The sequence below is a fragment of the Anomalospiza imberbis genome, chromosome 9 (assembly GCF_031753505.1).
Source record: "Anomalospiza imberbis isolate Cuckoo-Finch-1a 21T00152 chromosome 9, ASM3175350v1, whole genome shotgun sequence".
In the NCBI taxonomy this organism is placed as follows: Eukaryota; Metazoa; Chordata; class Aves; order Passeriformes; family Viduidae; genus Anomalospiza; species Anomalospiza imberbis.
In genome coordinates this window covers 28,313,652-28,333,658 of record NC_089689.1, presented here as the reverse complement: position 1 = coordinate 28,333,658, position 20,007 = coordinate 28,313,652, and the positions used below count along the sequence as shown (strand labels likewise).

The following is a 20,007-nucleotide window of genomic DNA, read 5'->3' as shown; positions in this document are numbered from 1 at the left end:
AAAAAAAAAAAAAACCAGACAAATGTTCCTTCCTCTCGTTTCGCCCAGGCTCTGTGAGGACATTTGAAACAGAGGGAAAGTTCAGCGTAGCCATATGTACAGAGGGGCTGCACACAAATCACAGCTACTGCTAATTGGATCCAGAGATCTAATTGGTCCCTCGTGGTGGCACCCTGGGCTGCTCCTGCCTCCCCTGACCTGCCAAGGGGCTCAGCCACTCAGAGCACCATCACCAAGCAGAGCAGGCATTCAGGGCCTTGCCCAACCTGAGGGGAAGATGAAGATGTAAAATAATATATAATAATGTAAAATAGCATAATATAAAATAACTCCAGGCGCTTGCTCTGAGGCTAATGCCTCATCCAGAAAGCATCCCTACACCAAAGCACTGAGAAACCCCACTAAAATTGCCAGAAGTAGGATGTTTCCTACATCCCCTTTCTGCCTGAAGTGCAAAGCAACATGCCTGTCTATGTTAGGGACTATCGGTCTTTTTTAACCCTTTTTAGGACCACTATCACCCCATCCAATTCCACACTTGAGCCCAACCATGAACTCCGGATTTGGATGCTCCCAAGGTACATGGGGAGCAAAGTCCTGGGGAAGTGGAGAGGAAATACCCAAAGTTTGGTCTCAGGTCCATTTTAGTCCTGGAAAAGGCTCTGAGTCTTTTATTATGCAAACCTCCTCAGCCAATCCTGATTTTAATAAAGTTGATTAATGATTGTGCTGCGGACAAGGACAGTTATACCCTGACTTATGCTATGCCGTTTATGGAAGCTGTATCCTTAAATGAATTACTGCAGGGATCATTAAATTTTGACTTAAATTGGACATAGTAAGCTCATTTGAAAAAATAAAAAGCTTAGCAAGTTATATATAAACTAGAGGAAAAATGAATCTCCTCAAGCTGTCTCCCATCTCCTTCTCAAGCAGGAACCTAAAGGGCAGATTTGCAAAGGGAGGTTTAAATTTGCAGGGCAAATCTTCATGAGGGCACTTTGAAGCTGCATTTGTGCAAGTCCTAATTGAATTATGGGCTCAGATTTTGGACCTTTATCCTTATTCAGTTTAACAGGTCCCCAGATTTGGGGCTGGCAGTAGAAATATTGTTACCCTGCAGAAGGAAGGTGAAAACTGCCACCCTCTCGCTGTGTGGTGTCGAAGGGGCTGGTGGGAAGTGGGTGCTGCTCCCATGCCCTGCACTGTGGCAGCTGGGGGGACAGAGACTCAGAGAAGAGGCACACCATTTTTTAATGGGATTGCCTTTAAAAGTCACATTAAAAAAAAAAAAAGTTTGATGGGTTTAGGATTTGAGTACTTCTTCGCTGAACATTTTTAGAGGGGGGATGGAGATGCTGGACATGGATTTTTTTTCTGCTTTGCAAGCATTTGAAAACAGTTCAATTTTTGTTTGGTTTCCCTTGTATAAAACTGCCAACTTCACTCCTTGATGCTGAAAATAATCACAGCAACGACCACAGGGCCTTGTGAGAGTGGTCACAGACTGGGAAACATTGCTCAGAAAAGCTGTGGCGGCCTCTGGATCCCTGGAAGTGTCCAAGGCCAGGCTGGACAGGGCTTGGAGCAACCTGGGGTAGTGGAAGGTGTCCCTGGCCATTGCAAGGGGGAAACTGAATGAGCTTTAAGGTCCCCTCCAACCCAAATAATTTTATGAACATTCATTAAATAAAAAGGACTGCACATTTGCCTATGGATACGTTTCCAGTAGGAGGGAAAGACTATAAGCAAAAATAAGGTGATTAAGTAAGGGGGTTTAAGTAACAGTATTCAGACCCTTCTTAACATCCAGATCATAAACTCCAGTCATACTTCTTCATCCCACCTTCCAAATCACAGTCACACCATCCTGTGAGAAGGGGTGAGCTCAGAGAAAAAGGGATTGCAACTACCTGCTCCCCATTTCCCATGCCTCTCTGTGTTATAATTAAAAATCTTAATTAATTAAATTTTCACTTTGTGTCAAAATTCCCTTCAGTGGGCTGATCAATGAGGGACATATCTCTTGGGAAATGGAACTGGAGAAAGGAAAGTTGCCTTTTTTAATTATTCTTACACAGCAAACTCTAAAAGCCTGCAGTTTACTGCCCCTTCATGGTGACTTGATTTGTCATAGTAAGATTAAGTTTCTGCTCTAATCTAGGAGATGTTAAAGTATATACTAATCTTAAAAAAAAAAAAAAAAAAAAAAAAGAAGAAAAAAAGGAAAAACTGGGCTATGCTTCAGACATTTGAATCTATAAATAATCTATAGATACAGAACCAGTATATGCTCTGCCCAAAAAAGAGATGTAAAATAATGTAAAATTTCAACACCTCCCTGCTTTTTACTTTCTGGCAGAGGGCTCAGCATGCACGGGGCTCAGTCCTTTCTCCATAACCCAGAACTGCTTTTCCTCTGGATGGAAATTTCTATTCCATCGCCATCTCGTGGTTCCCTGCAAAAACTGCTGGCTCTGCAGAACGTCTCCTCGCGTTGCTGATGCTGAATTGCACGAAGGCACCTTTTAAAATGCAATATCCACTGGACATGAGGCACACGGGGGGACTAAAATGAGTATTCTGTAGCTGGGCCTGCGACAGGGGAGCTGGGAGGGGGAAATGGGGGCTGCAGTTCTAACACGTGGCTTTACGCAGCCACACGCTGTCCTGTGTTACACATTGCCCAGCGGATTTGGGGTTTTTTGGTGGGTATGGGATGGAACTTAATCCATGAAAAGGACTAGGAGGAAACTCTCCTCCAAATTATGAAAGACACCAAAGCTGTTATTTAGAGTGGAATATATGGCATGCTTATCATAGAAAATTTGGTTTGGAAGGGACTTTTCAAAGATCCTCTAGTCCAACCCCTCTGCAGTGAACAGGGACATTTTTAACTAGACCTGGCTGCTCCAAGCCTCATCCAACCTGACTTAAATGTTCCCGGGGTGCAGTATCTTATGTCTAAGAAATTCTTTTATTTTATTATTTCATTTATTTTTACAACATGTTACTTCTTTGACTAGCTTGAGCTGCACTGAAACAATGAAGAGCAAACCCCAGATTTATGATTTTTTTTTATGTTATTATTGTGGCACTGACACTGTTTTGGGAATGTCACTTACTTCAACCTGTGCAAGAGCCCCCTGTGCATATTGCAAATGGGGATTGCTGTGATCATGGGGTTGTGATTGCAGGGAGGGAGGAGGATGGAGGAAGAGCTGCAGAAATTAACATCAGTCTGAAAAACCTCAACTCTAAGCATGCCAGCAGCAGCTCTCCAGCCCAGCCCACTCTGTTCAACTTGTCAAAATTCCCTCACCTTGATTTCATCCTGCTGGAAATGGAGTCTTTGCAGGAGGCTGCATGTGTGCCCCTGGTTTTCCTCAGTAAGGCAAGGAGAGAGGGAATGTTGAAACTCAGCCGGTGGTTGGGAAATTGCCCCCCTCTAATACAAGCCAGACCCACGGAAACCCTCCAGGTCTCAAAATCCCTCCTCGGCCCAGGCAGGAATTGGATGAAGAAAAGCAGAATAAAAGTGAACAGGAAGAAAGAGAGTTTAAATAAGCCCAAACAAGTAACAGCAGATTTTGAGAAAGCAAAGTGAGCGGCTGTGGCAGCCCCAGCTGTTTCACTGCCCCAGAAAAAGCCAAGAAGCCATGGAAAATGTCCTTTTGTGGGGAATGGCATGGACATCCCCAGGTCTCTCTGTAGCTATGTACGTGTGGGCACGAGCACCATGGACAAGGGAGGACAATGAGTAAATCTGTGGGCAGTTTAGCCAGTGAAGAGTTCTAATGAAGTCAGTGTTTTGCTCGGCTTTGGGGCTTTTTGATGGCAGATTTCCCATTTTCCTGGGAAGAATCCCCCTGAAGATGTTGGCCAGTGGACTCTCACTTCACTCTCCAGGGCACATCAGCTCTGCTGCCCCATCTTCATCCCTGCTGGGTCTCCTTCACACCCCCTGTTTGCAGCCAGTTGGAGCAAAACACACAGTCCTGTCCCCCCTTTCCTCCCCTCCCCATGTTAAGACACAAACAGGGTTTTCCTTCTTTTCCAGCACGGTGCCACGGGCTTTGTGCTGCTTCTCTCCAGCCCAAGGAACAAAGCACTGCAGAGCTCATTTGGGCAATGTACTGAAAGGGACATTGCTGCCACATTTGGGACCTACTCTTAGGGCAGAGAAAAGGCAATTTCAGGACCTGAAGAGGAAGGAGCAGTGGTTGGCACGAAGAACCTCTGGAGACTACCTAATATATATTATTACCAGGTATTTAGAAGTATTTGCAAGAGGTAGTTCCCAGCTTACTTTTCACTCCACCATGAAGCAAACCTAGAAACAAATGAGGAGCTTGTTCATTTGGACCTTGCTGAAATGAATGGCTTCCTTTATACCAGCTGCCTCTCAGAAATGTTGAGATTTAATTAATCCCTGGCTGAAAATAATGTATAGTATCACCTAATCTCTAATTCAGATATCAATGCTAATGCCCAGGATAAAGAATGAGGTTTGTTGAATGTACAGCTGGAAATTGACCACAATCCCACTGGTCTGGTGCCGTTCACTGAGCGGCCTCAGAGCTGCTGCTGGGGGAGAGGAATCATTTGCTGATGGTTGAATTTGGGACTGTATTATTGTGCTGAAGCTTTGCTACAAGCCAAAAGAATGCTACAGCAGTGTGAGTTCCAGCCTCTCCACCCTCCATTTCACTCCTGGCCATGTAACCAGTCCAGCTCTTGGTGCCACATTACCAAAGCCATCCAAGGAGGACAAGTCTTTACAGGCATTGATGAGCAACAGATCCATATAATCTTTCTTTAATCTAGCCTTGCTAGAAAACCTGCAGAGAAAACTTCAGGTACTGGTTACCCCCTCCCAGCCCCTCCCTGGGAATCAGGTGCCCGTGCCAAGGTGCTGGAGCTCCTCAGAGGGGAGTGAGGCAGCTCCTGCTCTCGGGAATGTTGGAGCAGGGTGGCCAGCACGTGTGTGCTCAGCCAGCTTTGCACTGTAAGAGGATCACCTCCTTTTCTGGAGCAATCAACTGGCCTGTGTCTCTTGGGTCGCTTCGGTGGCATTTATTCCTGAGCATCTCCAGCACCCCTGAGCTCCTGCTGCCAGCTCTCCCCTGGCTCTCTCACACACACAGAGGGATGCCAACCTCTGCCCTGGCCTCATCTGCTCTGCCCTTGGACCACACCTACTGGAAACCACTCTTCCTCCTTACCCTTTGTCCTAGTCTATGTATAAAGGGCTAATCCCAAAGCTAGACCTACAAAGACCTTGGCTGCCAGCTTCAGGGTGGATTTTTTAACAAATGATTAAATAACCAGAGGAGAACAGCGCAGTGTCATCACTGTGCTGCTCCAAATTCTGTAAGTGATTTCTTCCCCCCACCAGGAGGATGCAAACTGTGAGGAGCTGGGATAGGTTGATGCTTGCCAGTGTCCTTTGACAGGTTTTATCTTCATTTGCATTTTCATAGGTGAGATGAGAAACACTGGCTGGGTTTTGAATGAAAACTGTGGCAGCTTCAGTACAGAACATCCAGATACGTGCTCTGCGTTGTCATGTGCAGACTCCAACTGGAGAGGATCAAAGGAAAAGGGTCTATTTTTGGTTTTGCATCTAGTAATTACTCTGAACAAATGAGCAATGCATCTGAGAAGTAATCAGCAATCTTTTTTCAGGTTTCCATCTGGTAAAATTCTTGTAGGTGCTGTAACTTCAGAATAATTTCAGGCCTGTACTTCTCACTGAAGACTCTGAAGTTGGAGTCAACCAGTGAGTGGAAGAACACAGATTTGCTGTTTTGTCACTCATGACCATTCAGAAAACTACTAAAACAACACTCCTCAGGGCTGTGAACACCTACACCCAGTAGTGCTGGATGCAGTGAGTTTTATAGAGTTCTAGAATATCCAGATTAGAAAGGACTCACAGGATTCTAGGAATCCAGTTCCTGGGAAAGTAAAAAGGAAAGAAAGAATAAAGGACAACTGAAAGAACAGAAGAAAGAATGAATGAAGAAATGAAAAAGAAAAAGGAGGAAAGAAAAAATATTAAAGGAGTCCAACTCAAGGAGATATTTTCCTTTTTATAACTTGTGAAGTTACACCCAGGGTGAGAGTTCCCTTTGCCTCTAAATCATGTTCTGCAGTGACAGTGAAACAGCACAGTGGGAATGGGGAGGGTTGTGAGGTTGAAGGGAAGGATGCAGGAGTCACAGTTACACTCTGGACTTACTACAGTTTGAGTCCTACATGAAGGCTGGAGCCTTGCCATTTTACAGAGTGCAACAGCACTTGAAGAGTGAAAATCCCACCACTTCTCCATGTAGGATGAATTAGCACAGATTTGCAGGCTGGTTCCTTGGGAGGCCAGTGGTGAATTTTCCAGCTTCCTGTGAAACTCAGGTTTCTCATCATTCATGAGCAAGTTCCAACCACTGAATAGAGGTGTCTCAGACCCATGGAAAGGAGTGAGAGCAGAACAGGAGACTTTGGAGCTGTCACTTTTTAGACACTGGTTATTGCAGAGTATTCTGTGCATCATTCTGAATTTAGGCTTGTTTTTGTATGAAAGCAATTGGCTGGCAAGATTGCTGTAAGTGTTCCCAGTGGAGTTGTGTTGGGGGAAAAAAGATTCCTTTTCTTAATGGAAAATTTTGACTTTATAACTCAAAACTTGAAAATTTTAGCTGAAAACTGCGAGAGCCTTCCCCAGTGTGACTTCTTGTTTTCCAACAAAAATAAAATAGCAGAGATGGAAGTGGAAAGTTTCTGTTTTCAATCAAAGGGAAATTTTCCTTTCCTACCAGTTCAAATAGCTGGTAGTCTCTAGTCTAGCCTCTCTGCCAGCCTCCAGCTTCCCTGTTGCTCATGGATCAATGTTTCCCAGGAGGCAGAGGAAGCTTTGCAGAGCTGAGAAAGGTCTGTGCTTGGCCACAGCTCTCTCTGAGCATGGACAATGTCACTGGAGCATTTGCAGCCACATTGCCAGGGATCTCCTGGACACTGGTGGAGAAGAGACACCTGCAGCTGTTGAAAAACAAAAATCTGTTTCCAGGCTGTGATCAGCAACAATCTGATTTTCCACGAGAAGATGGCTTTTAGGTTGAGAAATATGGAAATGTAAACTGTTTAACCCTGTGTTGTGGAGAGATTTGAGCAGCACAAGGGGTGAGGTGGTGGCAGAGCTCAGTTCACCACGGGCACCTCTCGGAGCTGGGTGCCTTTGCCTTAACGAGCCATTTGCATTTGGGGTTTGGGGATGGAAATAGGGATTGTGCAGGGACTGACTGAGGAAAGCTCACCCTGACTTCAGAGCAGAACTGAGGGATTTGGTGGGGATGCAAAAGGAGCCCCCAGCAGTGGCCATCCCGCTCCTGGCAGTGCCACCACCACCACCTGTGTGTGGTGCCACCGTGGGGCAAGGCATGTCCAGTGACCTTCAAAGAAATAACTGTATTAGTTGGGGATAAACTGTTCCCCCCCCCCATATCCCGTCTCTGGTGAAAGCCTGGCCTGTTAAATTAAACCCATTTTGTTAAGGGTTTTAAATGTTGCTTGCCCATATGCAGAATTATGTCTTTAAAGATTAAAAAATCCAATATAAACAAAATAAATCCAGGGAGCTGAATGCATGAATCATTATTTTAGTACATATTGTCCATTCTAATCTGCAGTCCAATTGTGAAGTCATTCAAAATGCTGCTTCTCAGTAATTAGCAGGAATCTAACTCCGAGCCAATTTCTGATTAAATGTGCTTAAAATCAATAAAACATCATGAGTGATTAGAGTCACGTGTGATTAGCCCTGTCGAACAAAGCAGAATAAGTTATGGCCTCACTTTAACTTGTCAAAAAACAGAACTGGGGGTGGGAATGAGGAGGAACAGCTGATATTTCTATAAAGGGTTTTTCCAGTTCTCTGCCTCTCTCTTCGCTCCTTTAGAAAAGTGAAAGGATTGGTTTGTTGTCTGAAAATTACAGGCTGAAGGGGAAAGTTTGGGGTGGCTTTGGCTTCTCTCATGGGTTTGTTTAAGGATGTGCTAGGAATGTTGTTTTAATCCTGCATCACAGCTATGAAGAGTTACCTGCTCCTGGCCTCACCTGTTCCCCTGCTCAGTCCTGACTATTTGCAGAAGGAAATGGCTGTATGATTTTATTTATTTCTCTTTTCTAGAAGAGGCTGTATGATTTTATTTATTTCTCTTTTCTAGAAGAGGCACAAAGATCTCTTCTCTCTCCCTATGAAGGGAGCAATGCAATGAGATATCCCCTGTCAGTAATGAAAGTAAAGAGCAGCAGCTCAGGCCCAGGTGTTGATTGAGAAGCACTAGAGGGTGAAGCAGCTGCTGAGATGGTTTCTCTCCATCCTGCTGCCATGAACCCGGGGACTCACAACACCCCAGGATCTCCTGGATACAAACCACCATCTCCTCCACCAACCTGGGGTCCAGCACGAAGTGCTGCTGACGGAAAGTGGCTTTCTGGGCAAGCAGCTTTTTGGCAGCACGTTCCCCCCGTCCCGGCAGCTCGGGGCTGGGGGTGGAGGCAATGCCTGCACCCGGCTGGGAGGGAGAAGGCTGAGATCTCACGTGGGGGCTGTGTGGGGTGGGAGAGCTTCTCTGGAGCTTGGAGCTTGGCAGGGCTCACCAGCAAAGCTTCCCTTGACGTCAGGAGATGGAGAACAACACTCATTTATAGCTACAGCTTCTTCCCTCACAGCTGTGTGGCTGCATCCCCACCGGCTGGACCCACGGAGGAAAATCCAGCTCTGTGCTGCCTCTGGATCCAGCCCTAAGAGTGATGCTGCTGGGGCTGCTCTCTTCCTATCTCAGTCAGCACGGCAAAACCCACATCCACAACGTGCTCAGGGTGATGGGTGCAGAGGGGAGGCTTGGGAGGCATTGTCCCAAGTGTGTTTCTGCTGGCAGGCTGTGTTTAATTGTCTTGTTTTGTGGCCTATTTGAGAGGACATTGGTTTTTTTCAAGAGTACATCCACATGCTCGTTTCCTGCTTTTGGCAAGGTTCTGGTCTTCTACCAATGAAGCCAGATGATATTATTATTATTATTATTATTATTATTATTATTATTATTATTATTATTATATTATTTCCCAGGAAACTCCCTGTTTGCCTGTCCCATGGGACAAGGGCTTGTGACTCCATGTCACACCTGGGAGATTCAATGAGCCATCAGGGAAGGCTTGGGGAAAGACCTACAGGTACAGGGAACCTTCTTCTAAGAGGAGTCTGCTGTGGGCAACCCCACCATCCCCAAACATCATGCTGAGCTTTGGGTTGGTGTGTCTTCCAAAGGAAATGGTCTTGGAAGCCTCCAGTTGAAGTGAAAATTAAAAGAAAGTTTATTAAATGGTGACTTCAGTCAAAATTAGTAATGTAGAGTCAGCAAGGGTAGGTTGTGCACCATGATGTGCTGGTGGTGGGTCAGCACTGCTAACAGGGACAATGCACCTGGTTTGCCCTACAAAAAAATTCCTCTCTTTTACAGTTTTTCTTACTGCTTTTCTTGTAAGCTGATGGTCTTTAATGGCAAAAAAAAGTGCTGAAACAGAGGAGCAGATCCTCAGCAGATATCCATGGCAGTAGCTGATTTGCCCCCATATTACAGCAGCTGAGTCCCAGGGTCCACTGTGCTCCAAGGGATAAATCACCCTGCACTGACCTCCTGGATGCAGCCTCAACGTGGGACCATCTGTGCTCATCCCTGGTGCCACAGCGTGTGTGAGGAGATCTGCTGCTGAGGTGATGGGATTCAGGACCATCCAACACAGGCTGCTGAATAAAACCCAGGGCTGGATGTGGGAATTACATAAATCAGCTAATTATTCCTCTCCCTGAGCCCCCTGTGCGTAGTTTGGTGTCTGAGCTGGGGTTTTTTGCTTTTCTCCAAAGCAGCTGGAGATGGGATGTTGAACATGGTGTGTTATTGCTCCTAATGGTATTAAAGAAAAACATCTCAAGTGCTGGTTGGCATGTTTTGATTGTATGTGAGGGTAAAATGAGTGCCAGATTTGGAGTGGAGAAGACTTTCCTCCAGATCAGATTAGCAGGAGTTATTGGGGGAAAGAAGCAGGGAAGCAGGGATTTGGGGGAACACTGGATAGAATCTCTCTCTTGGAGTTAATTTGGCTTTTTCACTGAACAACTCCCTGCTACAGAAGACCAGAGCCCTTGGTGGTTCCTTTTCTCTCTTCCTTTGGTGTTACTATTTGTGGCTTTATTTATTTGTATTAAAAGCCTTAAGCTCATTGTGACATTTTTGCAAGTGTTTCTGTGGCTTGTGTTGAGTGAGTGTGTGCAGAGCAGTTGTTCCCTGGACTTTTGGATTAATGTTTGTCATATGATTGCCTGTGATTTCATGACCTCTGTGGCTGAAGTTAGCCCTGTGGGGTTTTTTATGTATGAGCAATTTAGCTTTTAATTAAGGCCTTGTTATCCCGGGAGTTGCAGCTTGGTTGGCTCTCATGCCCCAAGGTTCTCCTGGCTTGATACTGAAGTAAGGTAGCCCATATTTGGAAATATTCAGCTCATTTCTCTTGTTTCAGTTTTCCAAGCTGTTTGAATTAATCTTCAGTCTTCTCTTCCAATGTTTACTGAAGAACAACAGTTTTTTTTAACACTCCCTTGTATCACACAGTGTGATCAGCCCAGCTCAGACAATGTGCATTCATGCTGGGGTCTGTTGCTCATTTAGCAGTCTACAAACTCCTAATGAAGTGCAGATGCACTGGGGAAGATCCTCCCTCCACGGATGAACCCTGGATCGGGATGCGCCGAGGAGCCGTGGTGAGCAATTCACAGAAGCCACTCGCAGGGATTGCAGAGAGAGTAGTTTTACTTTTATTTGTCTTCCTCTTGACTCCTTCTATTATTTGCTAAACGGCTCATCAGGTCCCTGTGTATAAATCTTAAAATGTATATTATACCTGGGCGTAAAATCTGTCTTTTTGCGGGAACAGGAGTGGTTTCTGTTGGTGCAGGTTTTGGGTGCTCAAGCTGCCTCGTGTGCACAGAAGTGATTTCCAGAGTGGACTTCCTTTGCATGCACTGTCTCCCTCAGCTGCCTCTAGGATACCCAAAGAATTGGGAGCTTTGACAGATGCCTGGCTGTAGATTAATTCCAGATGACCAGAACAGATAGGTACCAGACCCTTTCCCTCTTGCTCCTGCTGCTCCCCAAAGCAGGAATTTACTTAACAGCAAGTTCCCAAGATGCCACCACACTCAGCTGTTTTGCTAAAGTAGCCTAAAGATTACTATGAGCAGGTTTTCACACATCTGTGCTGGAGTCATTTAGCATAAGGGCAACTCAAGCTGGATTTTATGGCTGTGGTTCAGTATGTCATTCTGGATAATCACATGCCATCTCTATGAAGAAGAAGTAGAGGTGCCTCACACATCTGAACTTCCATCCCAGGCCAAATTTTGACAACCAGGAGGTGTTGAGATATTTGTAGCCAGTGTTTTACTGACAAAATGCACGTTTGTAAAATAAGGATCGAGTTCTGAGCTCAGATTTGGTGCATATTTCAATTTACTTGTATGTTAGGTAGGCTCCAGCATCTCTATCCTGGCCCAGTTTTAATAGTTTAGTGTCTTGTTCTTGGAAAGTGCTTTTTATTGATGCCTGTGATTTAGTACTGTTGATTTCAGCCTCTGATTTTTCCACGAGCTCAGTGGGGGGATGTTGACCTGGGTGCTGCACTAATCTAATAATCTTTAGAAATCATTCTGGGGTGTTTAATATTCGCACGGTGGCCAAACTCTGAGTTTAGTCAGTCATAATCATCACACTGGAGCATGGTCAAGATGCAAAGTTTGGCCTGGACCCTGTGGCCATCTGGTTGCAGGGAAACCAGCTGCCTCTTGAGCTAAAAATGCCCTTCATCCATCATGATAGATCCCCTTTTCTACTAAATAACCTTCATTCTGTAGCCTGCCTCCGTGTGTGTAAATGGCCATACTCTTCAGACGGGGTTGTTGATGGTATTTTAGGTTTCATGTGGCCTCTTGGGGAAAAATCACACCAAGATACCCTGGCAATAAGTGGAGATGGATCTGCCAGACCTTGCAGAAATCTGTGACCAGGTCCATGAACCTTGGTGGCATCACCTGCGAAAGCAGGTGCATGTGAATCATTTGAGCCAAGGGGTGTAGAAAGGCACCTGTGAAGGGACAGGACACTCCCAAAGGAAAGGCACATTCAGAGCACTTAAAATTTTATTTTTTTGTGATACAGGAGAGGAGTCATGCCTCCCAACATTGATTTCTCCATTGGTTGCTAACTGAGCGAACGAGATGCTGGTGAAGCAGAAATCACCCCCCACTAAGTTCAGATGTCTCAAGTAGCTCAGATAAATCATGGCTTAGTTATTCATTTCTCTTCAGTGATGCTAAAGGGAATCTAGAGCACCAGCTCCAATGTAGACATCAACCCTGGAGACATCTAACATCCCTGGAGGTGTGAATCTCAGCTGGGCTGCCTCTGCCTCTAAGCTTGAATATGAGAAAAGGGAAGCCAGGCTGAAATCAAAGGCAGTTAGAGACATAAAACAGATGCAAAATGTCAAGAAAGATAAAAGACATTAGGTGGCCCATGGTCCTGGGAAGCCAAGGGCACCCATCTGAAAATGAAGCAGCAGAACAAGAAAGCAGCAGAGAAAAAGGCAGACGTGGACCAGCGCAGGAGGAGAAAAATTTCCTTTCAACACTGAAAGTAACAGTTTCTAAAATCCACCTTCTCTGTCCCTCCCAAAATGTAAATGCTAGTAGTTACCCCTGTGAAAATCTGGAGCAGTTTTTGTGGTAGTAAGTAGCAGATTCTTGGCTACTGAAGCCTCAGTGTGGCAGATGGGTTTTTTGGAAAATGACACTTGCGCAGCCCAGCTGGTAACCACAGCTGAGATCTCCCTATTGGAGATCTTAGAAGTCAATGGCTGCATGGGTTTTGATTTCACTGGAAGCAGTGGCTGGGCTGCTGGAAATTGCACCCAGGTGTGAGGTGGAGAGGTCAGACTTGGCCAGCAGCTCCCAGGGTGACAACTGACCCGTTTCAGGCAATCCAGGCAATTCCCCCTGTTTACCAGGAGAAAAGGCTGTGTTAACTGTGATACTGCTGGAACCTCTGGCAAATATTTTTTGCCTTTTTAGGTGAGCTATTAAAAATATTTCCTGCCCTGGGTTTGGGTGATATTTTTGGCTGATGGTTGGGCACGTCTGCCTGTCGCTGTCCAAGCCCCCTGCTTTGGGAAGGCCAATCTGCTGCCATCCTGTAGCTAAACCAAGCCAGGAGCAGGCGTTTTCCACCCTGCAGCAGGAGAGGTTGGCAGTAGGAAACAGTTCCCTTCTGAATCACACGCGAAATTTGGAATATTAAACAATTTTATTGAATAAAAGGATAACGGATTGTTTTGTCTCACATGTGGCAAAATGGAAAGCAGTCAACATTTTTCCTCAAAAGTAAACAACACAGCATAGGGCAGCTCTGCTGAGGCTCTTGTTGAAATCTTCATGCTCCCAGAAAATTTGGAAGCGGTGTTGTTTTCAGCTGGAGGGGGAGAATTGTGTGGCACATCTGACCAGTTGCACTTGCCTCTGACTCAGAAACATCAGCTGAGTTTTGACTTTTTCTCTGCTCAGGGCTGCATATTGTTCCCCCAGTACAAATGACTTTGTATTCCAAATGTTTCTTGCACCAGTTCTCCCTGTACCCAACAATAAGTGGAGGGACCTCCAAAGTGTTTTCAGCATCACCTGCAAACAGGTTCTTTGTATTTTAACTTTCCCTGAGATGAAGAAAGCACAGCTTGCTTTGTACCATCTGATCTGACTGCTATTTAACCCTCCTTTTCCAATAGTTTCTGTGTTCTCAAACTTTGTCTCTAAAACTTACTTTTTGTGCCCATGCCATATGCACACCCACCTGGATGTGTTATGTGCTATGTTATGTTTTATGCTGTGCTAAGTGCTATGCACACACACCTAACCATGATGTGTTATAAGTAGAGATAGCTGTGGATTTTCCATCCTGTCATTTTCCAACTGAAAAAGTACATTCCAAAACATCATGTTTTGCTGTTGAAAAATAGAAATCCTTTCCCTCTGGATGTACAGCCCCCAAATAAAGCCATCGTTGGGAAAATTGAAATTAAATATTTTGTTTGGGGATGGATTCATTGTAATTAGAGTATATATAATGTTTCAACTAAAAGTTTTCTTTTTCATCATTTCAACCAAGTATTGAACTGCTCTTGGCAGTGGTGAAACCAGGGAAACTGAGAGCCCTGGTTCAATCCTGAACTTTCTCAAGGGAGAAGAACTCTCCCTTCATGTGGGGTGCAGGGGTCATTGCACTATTAGGAGTGATGGAAGTGGCATTTGGCTGAGGCCACAGACCTAAGGGAAAGGAAAAATCCTGATTTTGAGACTGGGATTTGGTGTTTCACATCACTGCTGCCAGAGAAAGAGGCAGTGCTGGGCTGCTTCTGAGGGTTTGGGTCCATGAGATACTTCCCATTGCCCATGGGAACACTGGAGGTGGTCTTTGGTTTGCCAAAATAGCCTTTGTGTTTCTTTAGAGGGGATATGTTGCAGGGGGAATTGTCATTTTCTGCTTTAGGAGAAACTAAAGAAGTGACTTTGGATAACTTCCACTGTCAGAGTCAAGCTGTTGATGAAGAAGTTGTTTGGTACGTGTCTAGTCTCAGTTTATATTGATCTCTACAAAAAAAGCAAGGGAAGCACTTGTTCTTTTAAAATGTAATTACAGAAATCATTGCTGTGCAGTAAGAAACTGGAGGTCAGCACTGGTGATTCTGCTTTGCTTTCAGAGCCATAAAGCACTTTGAAACACAGAGTGATCCTCCTTCTACCTGTAGGAGTTCACAGTTATCCTCCAGGGCAGGAGTTATTTAGATTACTTCATTTTCACGAAGGAGATTTGTTGATTGGTCTGGGGGCAGGGGTGTTTGTTTTGTTGATTTGTTTTCCCCCTATAATTTTTTTTTTTTCATCTAAGAATGCTGGAAAAGGAAAAATACCTATTCCATAGCTACAGGCTTGTCTGTGATCTAGTTATGTCCCCTGAAAATTGCCTCAGCTTTCAGAAATGTCTGTTTTAGAGAAAGCATAACATTACAGCTGTTTTGCAGTATTTAAAGGGCAGAAGCACCTAAGCTGTTGCTCCCCTGACTTCTGTTTCCAATGAGTGAAAATTATCTTACAGACAGAATATTGCTGATCACCAAACAGTGCAGAATTGTTGTTTGATTCCTATTCTCTAACAGGGATACACCAAAAATAGAAACAGCTGCATCTTTCAATTGAGTGAAATTTGAATAATGTTGCTGAGCTGGAAATAAAATGGAAAAGCCACATGGAGTGAGGGGTTTGATCTGGTAGGTCCAAATGAGACCAAATTTCAGTTTTCTATAGCAGATCTAGTTCTAGATTTTCCCAAAACTCACAAACATTTTAATCTGCATTCTAGTTCCATATAAAGACTGCAACACTGGTACAAAGGATTACCTTGTACTGCTCAAGGAATTTTCTCACCAGCAGATGCTGGCAGTGGACAGGTGTACAGACCAGTGATTGCCAGATGAGCTCAGTGAGATGTTTGATCAAGAAATTAAGACAGCTGCTTTTCTTCCTTAATCCTGTTCATTTTACAGCTTTTAATAAATTTATTGAAATTAGTAGAATTTTTCCTAAAGTTACAGTTTTTAAAATGACAGCCATTCAAGGACACCTGCAAGCTGTAATTCTGGGGGTTCACACATCTCTCTTACATAGGAATAGAAGGAATGTAGCCCCAAAACCCAGACCCTTCCATGATGCTGCTCTGTGCTGTCCTTGCCTGTAAGGCTGAGCCTGCAGGTGTTATTTTGCATGGATGTTGGACCAGCTACAGGTCCCTGGCACGCAGCAAAGCTGTTATTTGGTAAACAAGTTCTTCTGAAACAGTCGAGCTGAAAGCAATTTCTGCACATGAAATGGATAAACTAAGTGGCTTGGGTCTTACAGTAACTAAATATCTTCAAAGCCCTGGGTCCTGGTGTAGGACAGATTGTGGTGATGGCCCAGCACGTGGCCGTGACACCGGTGCTCCTTGCTGTGCTCCATAGGACACAACAGACAGGGAAACAGCTTTCCATCCTGCTGCAGTGCGTGCCAGGGCGAGTTTGTTCCTCCAAGTCTGCATTGGACTGCTTGGAAAGCTTTGGAGGGCCGTCCTTACTTGGTTTGTTGTCTCCCCACGGGATCACACCTGTGTTGCTCCCACCCTCCTGTTCCTCACAGTTTCTGTGGGTCCCCAGGACATCCCAAAGGTTGTCCCTCTGCAACATTTACATCTTTCACATACTTGGGCTCATTTGTCATGTCCCTTGCTTTACTCACTGCACGGTGATGCATATTTACTAATTCTAACATTTCCTCGTTAGTCATTCCCTCCAGGCCCATTAATCACTATAAATTCCCAAACGAGAGGCTGCAGTACATCGTTCCTTCCAACAGACAGCTGACACGTAGTAATTAGGCAGCTGAACATAAAAATAATGAGGCTGAGGCTCCCGCAGATCTCCTTCCCCCTCTCGGCACCTCGGGGGCAGCCTCTCTGTAGCCACCACTGCACAAGCTGCTCCCCAGCACGGATGTGCCTGTTTCCCTCTCTTTACCCCCCAAACCTGTTCTCTGATCCATTGGAGAGGTAGCCAGGCATTTATCTTTGTGACTTCTGGCGGTATTTTTCCATGCATCACATCAACACACACTGAATTATTTAATCTCTCTGCCTCCCCTGTTTCCCCGTCATGCAGGGACTGGTCCAGCTCCCGTTGTTCATCTCTACCTGCTGCTCCAGAAAATCCTCGTGCCAAGCTGCCCTGCCAGCTTGCTGCAGCCTAACTCAGAGCACTCTTGGAAATAAATGCATCTTCTCACAACGGCTTCGCTCCCTGAAATAAAGAGCGTGATTCAGGCAGGGGTTTGACTGCCATGTGCAATGCAGAAATGGTCTGAGAGACCAAAAGGCTCTTTGTGTCCATACTAATTTCCCTGTTTTCTTGTATTCTCCCTCCTCTGCACAGTTAGGGAGCACTTTTAAGGAGCAGTTCTGTAGTCTTTTTTCCTTTTTTTTTTTTTTTCCCCATGGTGATCACTTTTGTTTGACACAGAAATACCTCGGAAATTGAGTGCCCATGGAGAGGGACACAGCACCATCCCCTCCAAATTACAATGCAGCGTCCAGCTTCACTGGCCAAACTGGAGTTAATGAGAATTAGGAAGAAACTTCCCCTGCAGCTCTTTTTTCCTCTCCTGCTCCTTTCTGAAGCAATGTGTCTTGGCTGCATTTGGCTTAAAAAGACCCTTGATCTGCTTTGTTTATGGTAATTTCTTTATTCCTGAGAGAGAGAGAGGGAAGGCAGCACCGAACTGATATTGTTCTGGGACTGCAGATGGGCAGATGGTTTGAAAAAACGATTGCAAGATTTCACTTGCACTCTGGGCCTGTCTTTCACATTTGGGTGAAAGACCAAGTTTTGTCTTCTGTCACGGGAAGCCTAATTTAGATTGCCTAAAACTTGAAATCAGTTTGAAGACAAATCCCCAAGGTCAACGACTCCACAGATTTGGAGGTTAAAGAATTGAGGTTAAGAACTGACAAACGAGGAAGCCAAGGCAAGATTATGGAAATGAGGATCTGTAGCAAATTCTCTCTTGTTTCCCCTTGTAACCTCCTAATGACATTAGTGCCTGTCTTTGACAGTCCCTTCTCAAAGGGGAACTTACTTGAGCACTAAAGACGCTTTTATGAGTCCCAGAGACACACACAGGAAAACATGTGGGCAAATCTGCTAAGACCCAGATATGGGACACAGTCCTTAAAAGCCCTGCGCCGACTTAAAAGAAATGACCTGAAATAAGGGAGACAACAAAACATGCTTGGCAGCTGGGTCCCCCCCTGTATCCCCATCCCAGACCCTGTGCTGAAAGCAAAGATCCTTTTTTACCTCCACACTGCTGAATGCACTCAGTTAAAAATCCAATCTTCACATCTCCCCAGCGAGCTGGAGCACTTCTACTGTCCCTTCTCACAGCTGTGAAGCTGTGATTCAGAGGGATTGGAGCCAACACCATAAACCAACACCTGTTAACACTGTCCAGCCCAAAACACAATCCCCCTAGTCCTTGCAGCAACTTAGCCTTTTTGTAATGCAGTTTTTGTTGCTTATCCCAGCACTGCTTGGAGGCTGCTGAACTCATTTGCTCCAGGGAGAGTTTCTGTATATCTGGTCCATGGCTGGAATTTTTTTTTTCTGTAAGTATCTCACCCTTCTTCACCAGGGAACACCATGAGAAGCTTGGGCTGGATTTGTCTCTGCAGGTGGTGGTTCTTTGACTAAAATACAAGACACATATTTTCCTGCAAGGCTGTCTCACCCCAAGCATTGCAGATTGGTTGCTGCAAGAGAAGTTTCCCCCATGGAGACAGTGTAACATCAAACCCTTCCTCACACTTTTTCTCTTGATCATCCCCTCTAAAACTACTCAGGGGGCTGCTCAAGAGCAGCTGGGTGGGTAGGAGGCATTTAATGAAGATGCCTTTACTTCCCCATCAAGTTGGAGAGCTGAGCCATGGTGCTCACTTCTTCTCCCCTTTTTGTCTGTAAGACTTCTAACAGTGCTGGTGGGCTCAGGTCCCTTGTCCCCCTGTGATTAGATAGCAGAAAGCAAGGTGAACTTGCTCCTCTTTTTTAATATATTAACCAGCTATGGTTAATAAAAAGCTGAAAGGTAATTTTTAACTGCAGAGTGAGTAAGATATAGCCTTAAAGGGGAGCAAGGTATCCCTGAGGATGGTGGCAATAAGTATGGATAAATAATGTACATAGCTGTTTGGGAAGCACCTTACTCACCTGTCTAAAAGATTTGCCATCCTACTGATCTCAGATGGATGAATTTATGGCCTTGTTATAAATTTCCTGATGCCTCAGCTTCCTAACCTTGAAACATTCATTCCAAGTAGCTATAGCTTTACAAATAGATATTTTTTTTTCAGAAATAGAGTTTTTCCATCTGTTTGTTCCATTTTCCCATCTGTTCTTCCAGCCTTATAGTCTTGTTCAACCTGTTTACAAAGATTGCCTTTAAGTGAATATATATATATATATATATATATATATATATATCTATCTTTTTTTCTATTCCAGGACAATTGTTTCTTTCACAGTGGTTTGGTTTGTTCTTAAACTGCTTCTCCGAACTTCTCTGGGCACTTTTTTGCTAATCCACTTACCTTTCCAATATGCATTGTGATCCTTCAATGAGCTCATTATGCTTTGAGGCCACCAGGAATTCTTGCCAGATGCAGGGTGATCACTGTGGCAGGGCCAGACCATGAGCTGCAGCTACATCCCAGTGAGAAAGCCAGCATATCCCAATGGATGTGGCATTCTGGTGTCCAGCTGGGTGCCACAAAGGTGGGTGACACCAGGGAGTTCCAGCAGACAGCCCAACCCTTGTGCCCTCCCCCACAATGTCAGTCAGTACCTGCTCAGGAGCATTTTCTGCTCTCATTACCCAGGTGAAGACGGTCTTGTAGCAGCTCCCAAGGCTCTGCTTTCACTGAAGAACCTCTAGTATCTCCTGAGTAGTGACTAGGTATAGGTTAAGGTACCTAATGCATTCCTCAGCTTGAACAATCTGGAAAAAAATCCCTGAAATCAGCAGGCAATATTGTATTACAATTAGATCAGAAGCTGGACTGGATTTCTATCTGTTATTTGTCTGAGAGGCGCAAGTAAGCACCCTCTGAGAAGGGATCATTTCTGCTACAGAGAAAGAGCAAATCTGAGTCTCTCCAGGCCACCCAAAAAGTGATTTTTGATTTGTCAAAATAATCCTTTAAACAGAGGAATTGAGAGCTTGGAAGATATCCAAAAATGTGTTAATCTACACTTTTTTAATTTCTCTTT

At 44.8% G+C, this 20,007-nt stretch overlaps 1 long non-coding RNA gene across 4 annotated transcripts in view; it reads left to right on the top strand.

Moving 5' to 3' along the window:
* Positions 1–20,007, top strand: part of LOC137478817 (uncharacterized) — a 45,158-nt gene that overhangs the window by 18,237 nt on the left and 6,914 nt on the right. The window lies entirely within an intron of this gene.